The sequence below is a fragment of the Podarcis bocagei genome, assembly GCF_964188305.1.
Source record: "Podarcis bocagei genome assembly, chromosome: Z".
Taxonomy (NCBI): domain Eukaryota; kingdom Metazoa; phylum Chordata; class Lepidosauria; order Squamata; family Lacertidae; genus Podarcis; species Podarcis bocagei.
Window position 1 is genome coordinate 24,509,650 of NC_138140.1, and position 21,142 is coordinate 24,530,791.

Genomic DNA, 21,142 nt, shown 5'->3' on the forward strand with positions numbered 1-21,142 from the left:
GGACTCTCCATCCTTGAAGGTTTTTAAGCAGAGTTAGCCTAAAAATGCATATATTAGGGGGAAAATAGCATGTAAAACTGCTTCATCCTTGGGAAATTGCTTGCAAAATATGTAAAATGCTGGTGAATTTTAATGAGGACTATCACTATCATTACAAACTGATATAGAAATATGGAGGACTGGACTTAAGATTGGAAAAAAGGAACAATTGAGAGAAACAAAAATCAACCAATTTACCCATCCCATGGCACAGCACAGCACTACTTTCTATTGGAGATCTTAGTGCTGGGGAATTTGCTAAGGAGCAAGCTCTGGCACTAAACCCTGAGAATAAACTTGGAGGCGGAGCAAACCCACAATTAAAAAGGGATCAAGTAACAGTTCCTTTTGAAGATACAGTGACTATGCACTCCAAAGAGCCTGAGATATGTGGAGTGATAACAGCAGCGCCCTGTGGTTGACTCGCAGCCCTGTCCAGAAGCAGGTGTTAACTCGCATTGTATGCAAAAATAGCGGAGGCGTCGCTTGTGTGAGTTTTGGGTGCTGGTTTCTAACTGATCCAGTGGTGCATGTATTCTCCTGCCACAAATTATGAAAGCCTGAGAACTTGGCGGCCATGGGGACATCTTGGCAGCTGAAGTTAGTTCACTGGCCCACTTATTTATGGCCTTACTGCTTGAAGGCAGAACCAGATGTCCAGTCCCTGAGTTCTATAGACTGAGAGACTCTCGTTTGCATCAGCTTCTCACTAAATCCAGAGGCCAAGTGATTATAATTAAAAACAGAAAGAGAAAGCTAGTTGGTGCATCTCACCCAGGGCAGCCATCTGCTCTGTACATTTAAAGCAGTACCATGCCACTATGAACACTCGTTGTTAGGAGACAACCCCCATTCCCCTCACAGAGCTACAATTCCTAGAGTTCCCTGGCAAGAGGGATTTACTGTTAAACCACTCTGAGAACTGTAGCTCTGTTTTCATTCATATAAACATTTTTACTTTATTTCCTGCAAATGCACATTTTTGGGTGCCGCTGTAGGTTGAAGAAGTGTGGATTTGAAAGATAGCTGTGTTTCAGTCTGCATATTGGTTCCAGAAGTGTGAATTAGGCAGGTTTGCCTTAAAATGCAAATCAAACAAATTTATCCCCCACCTCAAAGACTGATGCAGCTTCATATGACATAGGAACAGGGCTGTTCCCATTTGCAAGGACACTGGACTTTTAAGGCAGTGTGGTGTAGTGGTTAGAGTATTAGACCAGGACCTGGGAGACCAGGATTCAAATCCTCACTCAGCCAGGAAGCTCCCTTGATGATTTTCGGCCCATCACTCACTCTCGGCTTAACCTATCTCAGAGTTGCTGTGAGGATAAAATGAGGAGGAGAATAATGTATGCCACCTTGAGCTCCTTGGAGGAAATAAAGGGATATAAAAGCAACAAATAAATACATGAAAAAATCAGCTCAGGCCACAGCCTCAGAAGTACATGTGCCATGGATGTAAAGACCCACAATGACCAACAACTTTCAAAGATGTTATTTAATGAAATGCTGACTGAAAACAAATCAAACCAAAATTCATGCAATCTAAATTATTCAGGAGCATTTGATCCAATTGATATTCTGTTTCCAAGCCTAGATGCAGAAATCAGATTTCCCTATAATGTAATTAAAAGCAGTAACAACAACCTGACATTACTGTGCATAATAGATATTCCTTACAGTCTCTAATAACTGACACCGAAAAGAAATTACTGATACTACAGTGACAGGATAATTCATAGTATGGATAGACTGAATGAATAGAAAAACAAGGCAGAAGAGGGCACATAAGGGACAGGGCCATAGGTCAAGGGTAGAGCAGCTGCTTTGCATGTAGAAGGTCCCAATAACATCTCCAGGTTTTTTAAAAAAAAGATATGGGGGAAGGTGAAAGGAATGATACCTGAGATCCTGAAGAGTGGGTGCCAGTCAGAGTAGGCAGTAGAGCTAGCTAATTAACAAATGGCCTGACCAGGAATACAGCTGCTCCCCCAGAAGAGGTTAGAACAAAGGGGATGGCGGAATTTATTTGCATTTGTGTTTTAGGGGAACCAAGTTAATCTGGGCTTCCTTAATTTATAAGCAAACTGAAAAATAGCTACTCTTGAAATTCACACTTCTCCAAATTTTGCAGTGCAATATCCAAAGCTCAAAGTATATTAGGGTAAGCTAACACAAAAATGCTTACATTAGCCAAAAAAAGTACATAAATGTAGTACAATAGGCACAATTGATTGCAAAGGTGAATGCATGAGGTAAAATTGTGTACAAAGTGCATATAGTAGGAGAAATGCACAAAAACGTGCCGAGATAGAAGCTTCATTTTTGCTTTAAAAAATTAAAATGTAAAGTTATTTGGAAAAAGATTTAAATGCAAACTAAGAGAAAGCAAAATTGTCGAACTCTGGAGAGAACTCACAGCATGATAAAATAATCCTTTCTCTCTTGTTTTTGAGTTCACAACTCTCCTGTGCCTAGATCTTTCATTTCCATTTCACCCTGAGGTGCAGTCTTACAAGATTGCAAGCGGCTTCCCATCTTTATTTACCCAGAAAACTTAAAAGAACCGTTCTGTTTTCCACATGGAAAAATGGGAGATGTATTTTGGGACTCCATCTTTTCTCAAGATTCTATTTTAACCATAACATCTTCTAAAACCCAGTACCTGGGTATAAACAAGCAGCCAATCAATGTGGTCCATTGGAGGGAGGGATTAGCAGAGAAATGTGAAAATTCCTGGCATGCTGGATTGGTAGTTATGAAGATTATTCTCGGCTCATGAGTCACTTTTAAAGGGTGTTTTGTATCAAGCCTCGGTCTCAGTGAAGACGATCATGCCAAATCATGCTCTCTACCTCTAATTTGTAAGAGCCGGCTTTTCTGTTAGAAACATCTTCTCCAACTCAGAATATTGCAGCCTTGCAGGGGAATATGCAATATATCAGGGGTGGGAAACCTGTGACCATCCAGGTATGATGAGACAGCAATGCTCACCGCCCCTGACCATTAGTCATGTTGGAAGGGGCTGATGCAAGTTGCCATCTAGCAACATCTGGTAGAGAGGCACAGGTTTCTCATCCCTGTGTCACATGGTAAGGAAGTGCTGCAGACTGAGGTGAAGAAATGACATCAAGGAGCAGGAGGACACACTGATGATCTAAAAAAACAAGGAAGCTTGTCATGTGGAAGGCAGATCCACTGAGTTGATCATGGGCTAGCCACAGTCTATCAACCTAACTGATCTTGTGGGGTTCTTGTGGAGATAAAATGGGGAGAAGGAGGGGGAGAGAACAATGTACACTGGGATGAAACAACATACTCCTGGGAGGTATGGAGTAAATGCCATAAATAAAAGAGTGGCTTGCCTATATTAAAAACAAAACCTAAAAATGCAGGAAAGAGTTTGAAAGGAATATCCTTGACAGGGAAAGCCCTCGAGGTCTTCCCACATTCACCAAAAGCATAATCTTAATCCCTGATCCTGTGACATGCAGTGAAACATATAGCTGACAAAAATATGTGTTGGGCAAATCCCTCACCCATGTGCCCAACACCACCTGACTGGCTGCTTTTCACAGGGGTGGGGAATCTCAGTGCAATTATGTCATGTTAGGACAAGCCTAAAGCACCCACTTTTACCTATTTTCAAGGTGCAGTTCTGCATGCCAAATCTGAGTGCCGAAAAACAAAGATAAAACTCCCAGTTGTTGTATTTAATCATAGTTTCAAATACCTGTTGCAGCTCTGGAGCCAAAGACACATAAGCTCTTCAAGCACTTTTCTCACGGCTGCCATGCATCCAAAGGCCTTAATCGAGATCTTCCCTGAGGCATCCTATCCTATCATCTCTTTAAAAGAGCCTCAGAAGATCCCCCACCCTTTTCCTCCCTCAGCTGTGGTAAACACAACATGAATGTAGTTGCATGAATTCTGACAAGTAAAGAGCACCAAACTCCCTTTTCCTGTGAGGAAAAATGAATGATGGAGCCAATGTAGCTTGCAAGAGATGAAACCACATCTCTGCAGAGATTTGTTAGTTTTCTCAGTGACAGCAAGAAAGATATAGTTCCAATTCCAGCAGTGGCCCCTTAGAAAGGTTCCTGGACACAGACAGTGCACAGGGATCAAAGCACAACTCCTTAACCCTGGCAGATGTTGAGTGAGAATTCCACTTAAGACAGACAGGAACAGGCTCTGAGTATTTCATTCTGATTGGGAAGGCTGCCGAAATATAACCAAAGTAGCCTTTGGGGATGAATTCCACAGCTGAAGCCATTATTTTTCCTCTTCATGCATTCCCTGTTCAATGCACAATATGCATTGTCCCTGCTAGGAAATTAGGACACTGCATTGTGTTTGTGGGCAAATAACACAGGGGGGAGGATTGTATTCAAAAATAGATGCAAGGAGACCTAACAGACCCACAGCTAATCAGTGTTTTGCACAGATGGCATAATTAAAATTTATGGCAGGAAAAGGTGGGGGAATTCTATGGGCATTCCTACAGAGGAAGATGTATGGGGCATAATGAAGATTGCGCAGATGCCTGGCATTTCAGAAACTCATGTCACGATTTTGTAGTAAAGCAAGTGTTGGAGTCCAGGAGACAAAGGAGCTGAAGTGTAACCACCTATACACCCTACTACTCATCCACTCCCAACTACCAAAGGAGGAAGGACAGGATCATCATAGTCATCTTTTATCAGTCTGTGCATAACATAATTAGCCAGACAAGGATTCCTCCTAATTTTGGGAGGTATGGTACAGATGAATTAACCAATATTGTAGCTTCATGGCTCATTCTGTTCCCACTATTTTTTAGAAAAGATAAATGCTGGAAAACGGAAAACAAAAAGGCTGCTTTTGAATGTATGAACCTGCCTTCTACTGAGTCAGACCACTGGTCTATATCTTCCCATATACATAAAAATCTAAGTCTGTCATCATGCTGTGCAGTACACATGGCCACCAATAGGTGAGGATGCCAACTCCAGCACAATAAATACCAGGCATCAGAGTGAGAAAGCATCATTGGGGGTGAGCATTTAACTGAGGGTGGTGGAGCTGCTTCACAGACCGCTTTAGCAAGCCACTTTGTGAATGACAACTCCACCCATTAAATGCAGCTGCAGCAAGGGGTTGGGGATTGGAGTGAGCTGTGAGAGGAGGGGGAGGATGGGCTAGGTGAGAGCTTTAAGGGGAGAGGTGAGGGGTTGGGTTAACTGTAATGGCAGTGGGAACTGGTCATGTGAAGGAGAAGGTGGGGTTTGTGAGGAGAGCAAGCAGGGATGGAGCCCTTAGTTGTTTAATTTCTTTTTCTTCTTTGACAGGCGGCATATTTTCTAGCTCAGGGTGGCTGCCCTGCCCTCCGGATACTACTGAACTACAACTCCCATCAGCCCCTGTAACTGTGGCCAATAGAAATGATGAGAGTTGTAGTCCAGAAAGTTCTGTCAGCCCAAAGGTCCCTCATCCGTGCTTTAAGTAGAGATGTCAAGGAAGTAGCGGAAAGAGATGTGTCCAGAGGCTTGAGAAAGAACAGTGAGTGTCCTTTTACCATCCTTGGGAACTCCCCAGACCAAGCCTTCTGTCACCTGGAACTGGGTGTGTGCAGAGCAGCTGATTGGAGTGCTGAATGGGACATAACTGTGGGCAGCTTGAGAAAGCTCCATTACGCCTGGGTGCCTGCTCACAGACCCAGGTGAGAGAAACTAGGGTGACACTATCAGATTCCAGGAACCCTCTTGGGGTGATCTGTGAGTTTGTTTGAGCCCTGGGTGAGAATCAGGGTAGCTGGGTGTCCTACTCTGAGGGCCAGGAGACTGAGAGGCATTGAGTGGAGAAGTGTGTCAGAAAAAGGATTTAATATTCATTTAGTAATTTGTATTAATAGTTTTTTTGGGGTATTTGTTGTTAGGTTTCATGTGCACTGCTTGCAGATTTTTTTTATATATTGCCCAAATAAATAAACCTCAAACTTTATATATGTGTAGCCCGTGCTTTACAACTGAGCTATGGTAGGTTTACTAAAATCAATAAATTCTCTATGGAATCATTTCCACCCAAGGGAAATTATATACAGGTTGTTTGCAGGAGCATAGGGAGTTTACTTATACCAAGGTGGAATGTACACACATATAAAAACCGTTCTGAAAATGCTTTTTTTAAAAGCGTTTTTAAAAATATATTGAATTTTCTATAAAGCTCACCATCGCCATCTAGTGTAACATTGTGTATTGCACTTAAAACACACTTAAAATGTTTTGTTTGCAGCTGTATAGCTGAGTCCCAAGTCAGGATGTTGTTCCATCCAGTTCAATATTTCCTATACTGACTGGCAGCAGCTCTCCAGGATTTCTCTTAGACCCACCTGGAGATGCCGGGAATTGAACCTGGGACTTTCTGCATGCTCTGCCACTGAGCTACAGTCCTCGAGTGGTGAGCTGCTTTCCCCAGCCCACATTTGCTGCCAAATTTGCTGTCACTCCTTTTAGCCAGTGTGCTAATGAGCACAATCCAGTATAAAATAACACCAAGTTGGATACAATAAATATACCAAGCTTTTTATAGACCCATATCCAGGTGCTTTTTTTTTCCTCAGAGAGGCCCTCCTTCTCATTCTGCAGAGTGGAACCCTGTTTCTATGCCCCCCAAAGTCCTACCCCAATGACAACACTGCCTCGAGGTCTAGCTAGTCCCAAAAACAGCTAATCTGAAACTGGATTTGATAATTTTGGAGTACCCAGCACATGTCCTCAAAATTATTCAGTTTTAACTTAGCCTTTTCTCAGTTAGATGCAGAGATGAGGCAGCAGCAGGGCTGTAGAGATGTCCACCCATCACTTGGTTGGAGATGGAATAGAGCAGCAGTAAATTCAAGGCTGTATTGTGTGAACACCAGCAGGCCTAATCTGGCACTCCTGCCAGCACATCTTTGCAGCCCTGACCTTGCTGCCTTCCCGCCCCAGCCACATCCTTGCTGCCTTCCTGCCCCAGCCACATCCAAGTAAACTGCAACAGAAAGAGGTATCCCTGGCTCAAAGTGGACAGAGCTCTGTCCATTTTGAATAAACCCCAGTCTGCCATGGTACAGTCCAGAATTCTACCACCCAGGATGCTACGGCTTTATTCTGTTTAACATGCAGATAGGCTCTGTTATTACACTATGGGCTGTGTGTGTGTGTGTGTGTTTGTGTTTGTGTGTGTGTGTCCGATGTAGCTACATCTCAGAAGCTAAGCAGATGTGGGTTCTGCTGTGAGTCTCCCCACACTTGGAGCAACTTGAAAAAAGGGAGGGGCCCGAATGCAACAGACAAAAATGTGTCTCTGTTTACAAAAGTACCATACCCAAAATAGCCACATCTTCTCAGAAATGAAAACTATTCCAAGGGCTAAAAGGTTAGATGATTCTCTTGGATTCTTTTCTTGAACCAGCTCAGAATTATGTTTGAAATGCATATTGGGGTGACATAATTGTTTATGTTTGCCTGGATGCCTTCTAATTGCAATAGCAGAAACATTTTCTCAACTAGCCAAATCTCCCCTCCCATTCTCCCTACCAGTGTCATGTCCAGAAAAAGCCATTTAAAAGTTCCCAGCTTTTCAAATATCTGAGAGTGAGAGATAAGAGGGTGTGATTCAGGGAAAGTTATCCAAGGCTTCTCTTCTTCTCTCCATGCTCCTCCCCAGCAAACACAGCAGCCATGTGCAGCCCTAGAACAATGTGTTGCTCTCTTTAGATAATAACCGCGTGCTTGCATCTGGGAAACTTGTCCTGATCCAATTCACACCACTTATCTTTGGCTAGGTCATTTCTAAACTGATTAAGGCACTCCAGATGAGAGTATTGGGTCCAACAGCAACCCATGTGGTGGGCTGGAGACATCCTACCAGCACTGGCACCAGTACAACTTAATGGGATAGGGATGAGGCAGGGAAGGATGATGGTGAGGTTGGGGCTGTTCCAGATGAGCAACATCATACGACATGGGAGTGATGGTTCCAACTACCCCACTCCTTGCCCTTTGAAACCTTATAAGCATCTGCTGCAGATGACGGACTGTGAGAAACATCAAGGAGTGGTGGTGAAACTGTAATGATCCCTTGCTATTTTTGCTATTGGATGCTGCAAATTGTTTAAGAGATCTTTTTATATCTTTAGTATTTAAATGTCTTTTTTGTTATGCTATTATATTTTTGTTTTACTATGTTATTATGAAATAGTTTTTGCAATGTTTGTTTGAAATGCATCCCTGTTTCTTTGTTGTAAGATGCTTTGAGCATGGCTTTTATGTGTGAAAAGACAACATACAAATAAAATGAATGAATGAGATAGGCTCTGCTGGTGCACCCACCCAACCCCATTGCCTCTCAGCTACACCACTGTCCCATCTAGTTATGCTGCAGTAATGCCAGGGATGTCAAGAGGGTGCCTCTGCCCCAGCAGACAGGCTATGTCCAGTTCTGGGCACCACACTTTAAGAAAGATATAAACTGGAGCAGGTTTAGAGGACTGCAGTTAAGATGGTTAGGTATATTCAAAACAAAGTCTGCAAAGAAGGAATGCGGGTTAGTTAGCTGAAAGAAGTACTCTTCAAACTCCTGAAGAACTTTGGCATAATCGAGGACAAAGACTTGTTCTCAGCTGCCCATTTTCTTAGGTATGACTAGCTACTTGGGCTGTGAAGATTCAGGTCCTGATTCAGGCTGGATTGCTTCAGGCCCAACCCAATCCAAGAGGATCCAGGCTCTGAATGGAGCCAGGGGTTTTGCACAGCCTTAGGGTCAAGTGCCAAGGGGGAGGGGAGAGATTTCTCACCTGCACAGTCTAATTCTCCCTTCTCCTTGCCACCTGGCTGCATGTTTAATATCCTCCCCCAAATTTTCACAGCTACAGGTTGCTGAGTGAACCCGACCCAATCCGAGACGTTCTGGGGCTGCATTGACCCACTCCAGACTGGATGCTCAGCCTTAGCTGCCACAGTCATCAGTCTTCAGAATTCAATTTTCTCTTCAGGGTCACTTCAAGTTAGTTTTCTGGGCAGGAGGGTGGCTGCATCTTGTCTTTAGTCCTCATTCATATATGCATGAGCCCATGTTTATCTCTATAAAGTGTTGAAGGGCATACAGAAATGCATCTTGAGAAACCTGTAGTTTTTCCTCAACAGTTTCTGTATTTGCCATCTGCTCTGTCCTGGGAAATGTTTAATGCCTAATGTTTTACAATTTTTTATGTGCTGTAAGCTACCCAGAGTGGCTGGAAAAACCCAGCCAGATGGGCAGGGTATAAATAATAATAATAATAATAATAATAATAATAATAATAATAATACTTCTCATGGTGGAGAAAATAGTAGGAAAGGTTCTGTGAGACAGAATGGGAGTTTTCCTTTGTCATTTATTTACTTTTTTCAGGTTTTTTAAATTGAGAATAAAAAGAGATACAAAGGTACGCAGCAGGATACAAAACAGAAAAAACCAAATGGAGCATCAGATTAAGGTTTCAACCATTTCCAAACAAAATTGTATTTGGACTGGACTTGCCAGTGTTGAGTCTAATTTGATAAATAAGTCACAAAAAACCACAAGGTGGCTATGTTGTGGAAATATTGGAAGGGGGCTCCCTTCCCAACCCACAATACCTGTGGGTTCAGCCTGGATGGTCAAAATAATCCAGACACCAATTTGTTGGCCAAACAGGATGTCTTTATTAAAAACATTGCAATAGATGATATTTAACCGCCCCCCTAAGGCAGAGAAGGGATGCGGGTGGCGCTGTGGGTTAAACCACAGAGCCTAGGACTTGCCGATCAGGTCGGCGGTTCGAATCCCCACGATGGGGTGAGCTCCCGTCGCTCGGTCCCTGCTCCTGCCAACCTAGCAGTTCAAAAGCACGTCAAAGTGCAAGTAGATAATTAGGTACCGCTCCGGCGGGAAGGTAAACGGCGTTTCCGTGCGCTGCTCTGGTTCACCAGAAGCGGCTTAGTCATGCTGGCCACATGACCAGGAAGCTGTACGCCAGCTCCCTCGGCCAATAAAGCAAGATGAGCGCCGCAACCCCAGAGTCGGCCACGACTGGGCCTCATGGTCAGGGGTCCCTTTACCTTTACCTTTAAGGCAGAGAAGAAAATACTGCACCAGGTAAAAGACACAGAAATCTCTCTACCTTAAGCATTCCTAAACAACAGCTATTCTGTCTGGCTAAGTCATATGGCATAACAATGGCCTTCACCCTTATCTCCTTTGTCCTTCAACAGTTTCTCTTGTTTATGTGCCACTTTGTCTTTCTTTCATGCCTCTCTTGCAGACACAACCTTCACTTGTTCAACCCTTCTCATGCACATTTCAATTTTCATTCTAGAACTCCAATAATTTCAATAATTTCTCTGACAGCACTATAGTCCAGTGGAGCAGTGTCTCCCCAGACAACCCTTAGCTGGTGACTCACATTTCTCAGATATGGCCATGAACGGTTTAAAACATTTTAACACAGAATGCAGTGCATTCTTCTATCCTTGAGCTATAACCAAATAGGCTATAGCCGTCAGGTGAGTAATCAGAGTCTTACTGTGAATTTCAGAGCTACCTTCTACAAACAGAGAAATCAAACATAACTTAGGATCCAAGAAAACTTTTTGCCCAGTAAATAATCCAATTTCCAGCACTATCTGACCCCAGAACTTATTTACTTGGACACAGTCCCACCACATGTGATGGTCGGTTCCTCTCACATTACAATGTGTTTCAAACATGACTTCTTGAGAGGGAATGGTAGGTGAGTCAGGATGGCTGACACTGGACAAAGGGACTTGGCAAAGTGTCCTCAAAGGAAGTTGCCTTGCACAGAGTCAACTTAGCTTAGGGTTGCCATATTTCAAAAAGTAAAAAAGCAGGATACCCCAAAAGTTTATGAGCTTTTTGGGGGAAGATTCCAAAAGTTGTTGAGCTTTTTCTTTGCAAAAACACGCAAAAAATGTAATTTTTCGATTGACTTACCTAAGATCCAGGACAAAGCGCCACATTTCTGAAATCCCCCTTGGACATCATTTCTGGATTTGAAATCCTGGACATATGACAGCCCTAACTTTTAGCTCAGGACTGTCTACATTGACTGGCAGCAACTCTCCAAGCTCTCAGGCAGAGAAGGGATTTCAAGGACAATTGCATTTAATCCCTGTGGCCGCAGCTCAGTGGAAATCACACATTGTGCATGTTTTTCTGCCATTACCACTTGAGAAACAATGTACTGGAGAGTAAACCCCACTGGACTCAATGGAACTTGGTTTTGTGGAAAGGGGGGTTTGCATGTGTTTGCTGCTGTCAAGCCAGCCCCTATGCACGCTTGCTTGAAAGGAAGCCCCAGCAGTATAAAAGGGACCATACACTCTAGTAATAATGCCTGCATGTCTCTTCTTCCCTGGCCACCCTGCCTTTAGACAGCCCTGGATCACTCCAGGTGGGTCCAAATGATGCAAGGCTATCACAACACAATCTGTTCAAAGCCCAAATCAACCCCATATCAGGTTAATGCGGTTCACTATCTGGGCTTCAGATGGATCTGACTGAGCCACTAATCTGAAAGTGCTTCAATCATTCCAAAGTGCTATAAAAATGCAGAGATTTTTATCGGTTTGGATAATAATGTGAAGGTTGGCCCTTGTGTCTGAAGCCAATAGAAGGCAGAGCATGATACCTAACAATGAGAATTTATGGCAGCAAAAGTAAGCCACACATTCTGGCTGAGGGGGAAAACCTTAGGTTCCAAGTTTTTCACCAAGGAACAATCATAAATATTAATTGTTCGTTGTGGTTGGATGTGCTATCTGTAGATCAGGCTTTTGAAACTAAACAAACAAACTGAACAGGTAATGGTGGGTCAGCTTTCCTTGACCCTCAAACCTCAGAACAATCCCAGTGATTCTGCAAGCTCCTCTGTCCACTTCCTTGGCAATCTCTTTCCCACACTTGAGAAAAAACACAGGAAGATCTAAGGAAGCCTATGTGGAAACACAGAAGACAAAAGCCACGAGTCCTGAAAATAGAACGAGAGACCATACATTTCCTTTACATATCGCAGCCAAGACCAGGATTTTGCAAAATCTTTCGGGCCCATAGGCTTTCATGATTCCCCATACACCATAAAAGGAAGCATAGCAAGGGCCATGCCATCATCAACTAAGTGCTTAAACAATCCTGTTTTCTTTCCCTCTTGACCAGTCCTTTCAAAAACTCCTTTGTGGTGCTAAAAGCTTTCCCATGTCAGAACCAAAACAAAATCTCTTTGCATCTGCACTGTGCAAATTCCCTTTCTGTTATGGGGGCATGAGAGGAACTAACAACAACAACAACAACAAAAACCCCACCCAGTTCTAGCTCACTTCAGTGGCAAGTGAAGAACGGCTGCCTTCCCATCTGCAGAAACGGAACATGCCAACTTAACCGATTGGACCCCAGCACAATAAATTCTGCTGCTCTCAATGGGCAACAGGACTGGGGCATCCCTCTATTTGAATGAATACATAAATAAATGGAGAAGGAAGAAACAGCATTGGGGTGCCTACTGGTCCAGTCTGGCCCCATACAAAGCCCTTGACTGCCCCTTCATTATGCACCTTAGGTACCTCATTTCAAGTGAGCAAAGAGCAGCTCAAACAACTCTCCTATTCACAGAGTGGACAATAATTTATTTACCTCAATCTCTGTTTGGCCACTTTGCTCATGTTATAGGGATGGGCAGACCTGCTAACTTAAGCACCTCTCCGTTTTTCATTTTTCCAGTCTTAAGTTCAGTTCTCCACATTTCCAAATCAGTTTGAGGGAGATGTTGTTGTTGTTGTTGTTGTTGTTGTTGTTGTTGTTGTTGTTGTTGTTGTTGTTGTTTTTAAAGAAAAATCTCCATGAAAATTTATCAGCATTTCAGTGCAACTATTTTCCCTAATACACACATTTTTTGTATGCAATTCAGTCTAATGTACACATGTCTGCAACAACATTTCCTCTAAAACCTTTTCTTTTTGTACACATTATTTGGCAGGGAAACTGCACTACAAAATTTGGAGAAGACCACTATTCCCCTCAAGAACCCAGAGTTTCCCAGAGTTCTCTGGGAAGAGGGATTGACTGTTAAACCACTATGAGACAACTATCATCACCATTCAATGAACCAAAGCTCCCAGAATTCTCTGGGAGAAGCCATGACTGTTTAAAGTGGTATCATAGAGCTTTAAATGCATGTTGTGAACATTGCCTTAGTCAATGTTCTAAAGTGAGGGACTAAAGTGCATAATAGTAATCGGAGGGCTCTGTCACTTAACTAGATAATTCCTTGGCCTGATCGTTATATTCTCATTGTATCATGTATTAATGTTTTGCCTCACTTGACTCTCCCACTTTCCCCTCTTCCCCTCTTCTTTGTAACAGAAATGGGCCTGGGATGAGTCATTAGCATCCCATCTGCTGCACGATAACAGTTACATATGGTCAACTCCTATATTGCCTTGCTCCTTGCTGGCTGGGGCTTTCTCCTGCCACAGCAAACGCTCCCTTGGTAAAAATGTGCTTATGTGAAGTGGCATTGCCAGATAACAATCTGGGCTGGTTGATTTTGGCAGGTATTGCTGCTTTCTCTGTCTTTCCTGGCAGATAAATAAACAAGTAGTGGATAAAATATCTCATCAGCTAGTGAACTGAGGAGCGTTTAGCCTACCATCATTCTTATGCCAGGGTGCCAACTTGGCCAGAGTGCTTTGGGTATGGAGCTGGGCTTCCTGCCCAGTTACTTCTCAAGGGGTGAAGGGATGTTGGCAAAAGGGAAGCTTAACTTCATGTCAGTCATTTCATGCAGGCTGCAAAATTGGGGTAAAACTACAACAACCCTGATCTCTTATTTCAGGAACTGTTAAGAGACTGAAAGCATGGTTTTGTTCTGTCCATGTTGCCACGCCCCCCCCTTCAAATTGCAATTCATTCTCCAGAAGGAAAAATGGAAGTGTGTGTGTGTGTGTAGTGATGCTTTCTAATTTCAACTATGAATTTGTTGGCACCTTTACTTGGAAACAATCTCCACTGAGCTCAGTGGGACTTACATCTGAGTAAACAGGTATAGCGAGGGATAAAGACTCTCTAGCTCAAGGGTCTCTATCGAACCCTTCAGAATCTTCCCAGGAACCCCACCCTCCCTAGAAAGTACTCCCTACCTGCAGTGCTCTGTGCCCTCCTCAAGCGTTTTTGCCAGTCTGGAATTGTGTCCTTGGACTGTAGTGATGCATTTTGCTTGCCTCTGTAGATGAACAGGTGTGTGTGTAGAAAAACCCCCACTTACCTTTGCATGGCTGGAATGTAACCTACTGTACACACGTCAGTTGCATCTTTTTGCCCAACCCACTTTTTCCTGTGGCTTAACCCACTGCTGACATGTGGCCCTGGAAGGCTGGCCACAAGGCAATGTGGCCCCTGAGAAAAGGTGGGTGTGCTGCTGTCTGCTTCAGAGTATCCGTAAGTCTGTAAATGTTAGTCAGTCTTAGATACAAATCTATGTAAGATGCTTTAGCAATTTTGAGTAGCACAACCCAAAAGCACTCAGCCTGAAGCAACTTCAACCTGAGGTATGACTGTATCACCTATCTGCATTGTATATTTTAATCTATAACTGCAAGTACACTAAGTAAAAGTTATTTGTTATTTAAACATTAAAAGAGAGTGAAAAGAGAACTAATTAAAGGGTATAATGACACAGGGCTGTCTTCTGCATACTCTGCAAATGGGAACTAGAGTTTTAATTCCCCTTCTCGGACAAAGTGCTATGTACAATTATTATTTTTAAACATTTTCAGACCGATTTTGTCTCAAAGATCATTGAAACTTTTTTTTACTCTGAAGCAGACAGCAGCACAACACAATATGCCTGCTGCTCTAACTGTTAAGACTGTTTTACTAATTGCCATAACTGAAAGGAAAGGGGTGGATTTGCCCTGCCAGACTTTAAACTTTACTATGAATCAGCAGCCTTTTGCTGGTTGAAAGAATGGCTACTTCTTGAAAACACAGACATTTTGGATTTAGAAGGTTTTAATAATGTATTTGGATGGCATGCATACTTATGGTATGATAAGGTCAAAGCTCATAAAGCATTTAAAAATCATATTGTTAGGAAAGCATTGTTTAATGTCTGGATAAGATATAAAGACTTGTTGGAAAATAAAACCCCAAGGTGGCTGTCACCAATGGAAGCGAAAGCTTTGAAAAGGCTCAATATGGAGGCCAAATGGCCGACATACAGTAAAATTTTGGAACAAGAAGGAGACAAACTGAAATTGCAGAGTTTTGAAAAATTAAAAAACAAAGTGATAGATTGGCTTCATTATTATCAGATAATGGAGACATATAATTTGGATAAGAAAATTGGCTTCCAGGTGGAAAAGTCAAAATTAGAAACGGAACTGTTAGAACCCAAAACTAAGAACTTGTCAAGAATGTATAATTTGCTGTTGAAATGGAATACTCAGGATGAAACGGTGAAATCTGTTATGATTAAATGGGCACAGGATGTTGGACATAATATTATGTTTGCTGACTGGGAACAGTTATGGACCACAGGTATGAAGTTTACGGCATGTAATGCCTTAAGAGAGAATATTATGAAAATGATATACAGGTGGTACATGACCCCAGTCAAGCTTGCAAAAATCTATCATTTGCCCGATAATAAATGTTGGAAATGTAAAGAAACTGAAGGTACATTCTTTCACCTTTGGTGGACGTGCCCAAGGATTAAGGCTTTCTGGGAAATGATATATAATGAATTGAAAAAGGTATTTAAATATACCTTCCTGAAGAAACCAGAGGCCTTTCTCCTGGGCATTGTCGACCAATTGGTGCCAAAGAAGGATAGAACTTTTTTATGTATGCAACAACAGCAGCAAGAATACTCATTGCAAAGTACTGGAAGACACAAGAACTACCCACCCTGGAAGAATGGCAGATGAAGGTGATTGACTACATGGAATTGGCAGAAATGACTGGCAGAATCCGAGATCAGGGAGAAGAGTCGGTGAAAGAAGACTGGAAGAAATTTAAAGGCTATTTACAGAAATATTGTAAAATTAATGAATGTTAGAAGGATGTTGGTAAGAAACTAAGCGGTTTCCAGCTGTAATGCTTTAAGAGTTATGAAAAAAAAGGGTTTTACAAATGGGTAAAGTTTAATGGTAAGGATTTGCTGAACTAACAAATTGAACTGGAATACAAAGAAGGGAGGTATGAGGAGGTCCGGGGAAATAAGTGTAAGGAAGTTATGTTATGGAAAATTAATGTGTTTTTAACTATTTTTATTTTGTATGTTTCTTTTTATTTTTCACTTTTTTGTTATACCTTAAAAACTCTTAATAAATATCTTCTTTAAAAAAAACAACTAATTGCCATAACTGTACCAACTGAAAATAACTGCCACAGAGTCAATGACATCATAGAGTTCTACACTCTTGCAACTGACCTTTTACATATGCCTTGATGCTAACATCCCACAAAAGGTTCCCCATCTCTGAGGTGTATAAGACAGAACTGGGAATATCTATTTTCTTTCTGTGACTCCTGGTCCCCCTTTCCTAGTTGCATCACAAGTCTCATTGGCTTCTACAGCCATTCATTACTGCTTTTTTTTTTCAATTGGAACACAATATTGAAATCACTGGCTGGGGGTGAGGGCAGTGACGGTCTGCTTTCACAGCCCCACCCGGCCATGGAGAATAAGGAACAAGATCAGGTTTCGAGTATTTTGAAGGGAAATTACACCCTGTCTGAAGCCAGGTTTCTCTGCAAATCTTGGCACGTGCTTCAACATCTGATGAATGAGAAGAGATAGACTTATGTTGTTTTAAATAGCAAGCATGCAGCATAAGAATGATTCCAAGGCAAACCTGAGATGTCCAGGGGGATATGGCAGCATGTTCTCCACGAGGTAGGCAGCTTAGTCGTAGAGCTTGTGCCTCTCGGATTCAATCCCTAGCATCTCCAGGTAGGGCTAGGAGAGACTCGCACCTGAAACCCTGGAGAGCAGCTGCCAGTTGGTGTAGACAGTATTAAGCTAGACCAACCAGTGGCCCGGTTCAGTACAGTATGTCACCTTCCTATGCTCTTATTCACCTCAACAGTGCTCAAACAGGCTATTTCCTCTACCCTACTTCCATTCAGATTTGAGCAGACAGAATTTCAAACATACAGACACTGACTTGGAAATATACGTTGAGCTCAGTGGAACTTACTTCCAAGTAAACATGTATTGGCTCCTGCCACATAGTTGCGCAGAGCCTGACACATTTTTATACCCTAAAATTCAGGAACAATTTTATGAGCACTAGTAACATGGCAGAAAGTTTGCAGGGTGGTGGTGGCTCCCAGTGGGAAGACAGCTAGTGGAGTATAGTGGCTAGAGTGTTGGATTAAGTCATTGGAGACCAGGGTTGAAATCCCCACTCAGCCATGAAACTCACTGGGTTGACCTTGGGCTAGTCAGCAGTCTCTCAGTGTACCCTACCAAACAGGGTTGTTGTAGGGATAAACTGGAGAGGGAAACGAAACTATGCAAATCCACCTCTAGCTCCTTAGAGCAGTGGTTCCCAATTAGCCAAGTACTGCAGATGCCCTGTTTTTCAAAAACAAAGCCATGGACCCCCTACTTGTGGAAATTTTGATATCTCTGTGATAGTTTTTGTTATGTTAATGGTGCCGCGGGTGTCTCACACAGACCCCCTACGGTCTGCAGACCACCACTTGGGAACCACCGATTTAGACGAAAGGCAGGATCTCAATATTCCTATATTGTGACTGTAATCTTAAAGGGACAGGAAAGTGTGACATAATCAGGTACAAGTGTTCTGGGAATTTAAAGAAAGACTGTATATGACTCCGCTGCCAAGTCCTTGCCTGGGGTAGTCTCTCTCTCTCTCTCTCTCTCTCTGTGTGTGTGTGTGTGTGTGTGTGTGTGTGAATGCCTTTCAAGTACAGTGGTACCTCGGGTTAAGAACTTAATTTGTTCTGGAGGTCCGTTCTTAACCTGAAGCACCCCTTTAGCTAATGGGGCCTCCTGCTGCCGCTGTGCCGCCGGAGCACGATTTCTGTTCTCACCCTGAAGCAAAGTTCTTAATCCAAGGTACTATTTCTGGGTTAGCGGAGTCCGTAACCTGAAGTGTCTGTAACCTGAAGCATATGTAACCCGAGGTACCACTGTATACAAAACTACAATGAGATTCCACATACAGTACACACACAAACACAGAGAGCTTTCTTGATTTTCACACTCTTCTAACAAGGGGCTGATGCGTTTTGAAGTGGGCTTGATCTCTTTGGCAGGGACTCACACCTCCAAAGGTCTGCTGTTGCTTCATCTGACCACCTGTAGGCTGCTGGATAATTGGAGTTGACTTCTGGAAATCTAAGTGCTTGTTTACTGGAAGGAGGAAATCAAGGGTGAGGATGCACAAGTGGTAAAGAGAAGCCTATAAAGATGGTATCTTGCCAGAGTTAGCAAGTAAGGATGGGCAGATCAATCTATTTTTGGACAGTGTCAACTTCACATATGTTCAGTCATAAATCCATTTCATCCCTTTACTGCTTTTTTATCTATTTACTTAAACTCCACACAAACAGTCATGTTTACATATGTATCTAACAAGTATTTAAATAAAATACATCAATAGTATTTATCTCAATGTTCTCTTTTTGAAAATACATATTTGTAATGCATTTTGGGCACGTATTTTGAGCTGACAACCGTATTGCAAAATCTGGAGAGGTGAAAACTCTGAAGAATAATTACATTCCAAACTGTTTATTGTCCAGGAGTTGCAAATTAGGTCAGTTTGTTTTGGAATCCACAGAAATTGAATTCCTAAAGGCAGGGCCAGCTCAAGACATTTTGGCACCTGACGTGAACCACAGAATGGTGCTCCCCTCCCTGGCAGGAAAGAAGTGGGAAGTGAAGATTGACACCAGAAATAAAGGTGAAATATAGATTTACACTGGGATCCACTCCCTTGTGGATTCTGCCACCTGAGGTGGTTACCTCACCTTGCCTCATGGATAGGCTGGCCCTGTCTAAACGATCCCTTGTTGCTAGTCTCCACGGACAGTGAATGATGCAAATTTCATTTCAAAGCATGACTTAGTACAGGTTTCTCGTCTGTTGCTTTGCTTGACCTTTCTTTTCTGTTCTTTGTCCAGCTGTCAAAATGTAGATTGCAAGTTTCTGGTGACACTGACCTGTCTATATGTGGGTGTGCAGGAGGGGTCCTTACATGGGGGAATAATCCCAGTGTGGGACCAATAATGGTACTACAGTACAAAACCAACTTTGCAGTGAGTTCTTTTAGTAGTAGAGATCCATCTGGACTCTGGCTGTGCAAACTCACTGGGGAGATCTGCATCTCCCTCATGCTAGTCTTTTCAAGTTATTGCTACATAGTATTTTCTGGTATTTACCAATTGCCCCTGGCTCTTCCTGCTATTTTAAAAATAGAGTTAGGCAACTTCATGTCAGTTAAAGTGAACAATGGGTGTTAGCGATCATACAGATTGTGCCTGTATGTTCAGAGGCAGCATATCTGTGAAGCAACTGCAGGGTCTGTTGCTCTCACACGTTGCTTATAAATGTCTCAGAAGCACACAGGTGACTGATGGTAGGAAGAGAATTCCTGATTAAATGAACAGGCACCTAATACAACAGTGCTCACTTTATGTTCTTAACTCTGTTCCCATTTTTCCCCAGGTTGCAAGCTTCTTTACCAGCCCTAGCTCCTGTACATTTAACAACAACTCAGTTGGCTGACAACTGCATGACACACTGATTTTGGAAGATCAGGTTGCTAATAAAGGCATGGAAACAGGCCAGGCTTGAGTTTTAGAACAATTGGCAACCCTGGGTATGCCTCCCTACTACACAGTGTTCATGGGGCTATAGGTATGACCAAGAAACAGAGCAGAGGGTGCATACCTGACTTCTGATTCTTCCTAACTGCAGAATCCAATTATGTATTGAGATACCTCACAAGGCTCAAAATGTAGGTTTTTGTGTGCAAGGAAGATTGGATGCAAAGGAGGGTCTTTAATTGCTATCTTGCAGAAGGAATGGTTGACAAATTCTCACTTTCCTTTCACAAGCAGCACCTGCTGACATTCTGGTGTTAAAAGGCACACCTGTCCTCTCCTGTATCCCTATAATGGGTCACCCTATAATGGGTACCTGGTGACTGAGCAACTGCATCCAGATTTCTTTTTTAAAATCCTGTTCACACCCTAGGTTCCAAGGGGTTCTCCAGGGCAAGATGAAAATAATGGTTGTGTTAATAGGTGTTCACAGGCAAGTGGGGAGTTAATGAAAAGTTGGGACTCTTTTGTGGACAGGAATTTTTTTTATTTTGGAGGGAGGACAGTAATTGCAAAAGGTAATGCCCATCTACTACTGTCTTTACTCCATCCTACTGAATACTAACTGAATGCAGGTAGTGGGTGTTTGCTTGCAGAAGGTCTCAGATCTGATAACTGACATTGCCAGCTTTCTTCTGCCCACCCCCCTTTTAATAAAAAAGTCATGTAGGTGGTGACCTACCATGGAAGACTGCTGTCAATCAGAATAGACAGTACTGGGCTAGATGGACAGCTGGCCTGACTTGCAGATAATATCAAGTTGTGGGTTAGTGTTATATGCACAAGTCTCAAGCTCTGATTCTCTGGTGCAGCTATGAAGAGGAGCATTTCCCTCGGTTTTCTACTAACAACACTTTTGCATGATGTCCAAACAGGGAAATGAGGTTAATATTTATGGTTTACTGGAATACACCACAGTTCAAAGGTGGCTTGCTCAGACAAACCATTGTTGAAATTAACCACAGGTTGTCCAGTCTTGGACTTAACCTCAAAATGCAGCTAGATGAACCTGGAAGCAAAAGCTTACAAGACCTTCCATGCAGCCATGCCGAGAAGAAAGTGATGGAGGACATAAGCCTGAGGCTCATGCACACAAGCACTAAATGATGGTTTGGCATTATGTGCAAATGCAGTAGTGCAGCAATAGGAGGCATCTTCCTGAATTTCCACCTAGCATCTGTAGCAA

At 42.6% G+C, this 21,142-nt stretch overlaps 1 protein-coding gene and 1 long non-coding RNA gene across 6 annotated transcripts in view; one reads left to right on the forward strand and one right to left on the reverse strand.

Moving 5' to 3' along the window:
- LOC308578763 (vascular endothelial growth factor receptor kdr-like) overlaps positions 1–21,142 on the reverse strand; it is a 211,639-nt gene that overhangs the window by 185,267 nt on the left and 5,230 nt on the right. The window lies entirely within an intron of this gene.
- On the forward strand, positions 16,512–19,916 carry LOC308578806. Of its 3 annotated transcripts, none has more exons than XR_014004109.1 (4): positions 16,512–16,993; positions 18,385–18,501; positions 18,874–19,034; positions 19,799–19,916. It is a non-coding gene; the product is annotated as an uncharacterized lncRNA (long non-coding RNA). The 3 variants fall into 3 exon arrangements; XR_014004110.1 differs by having other exon boundaries at positions 18,912–19,034; XR_014004111.1 differs by lacking the exons at positions 18,874–19,034; positions 19,799–19,916 and having other exon boundaries at positions 18,385–18,733.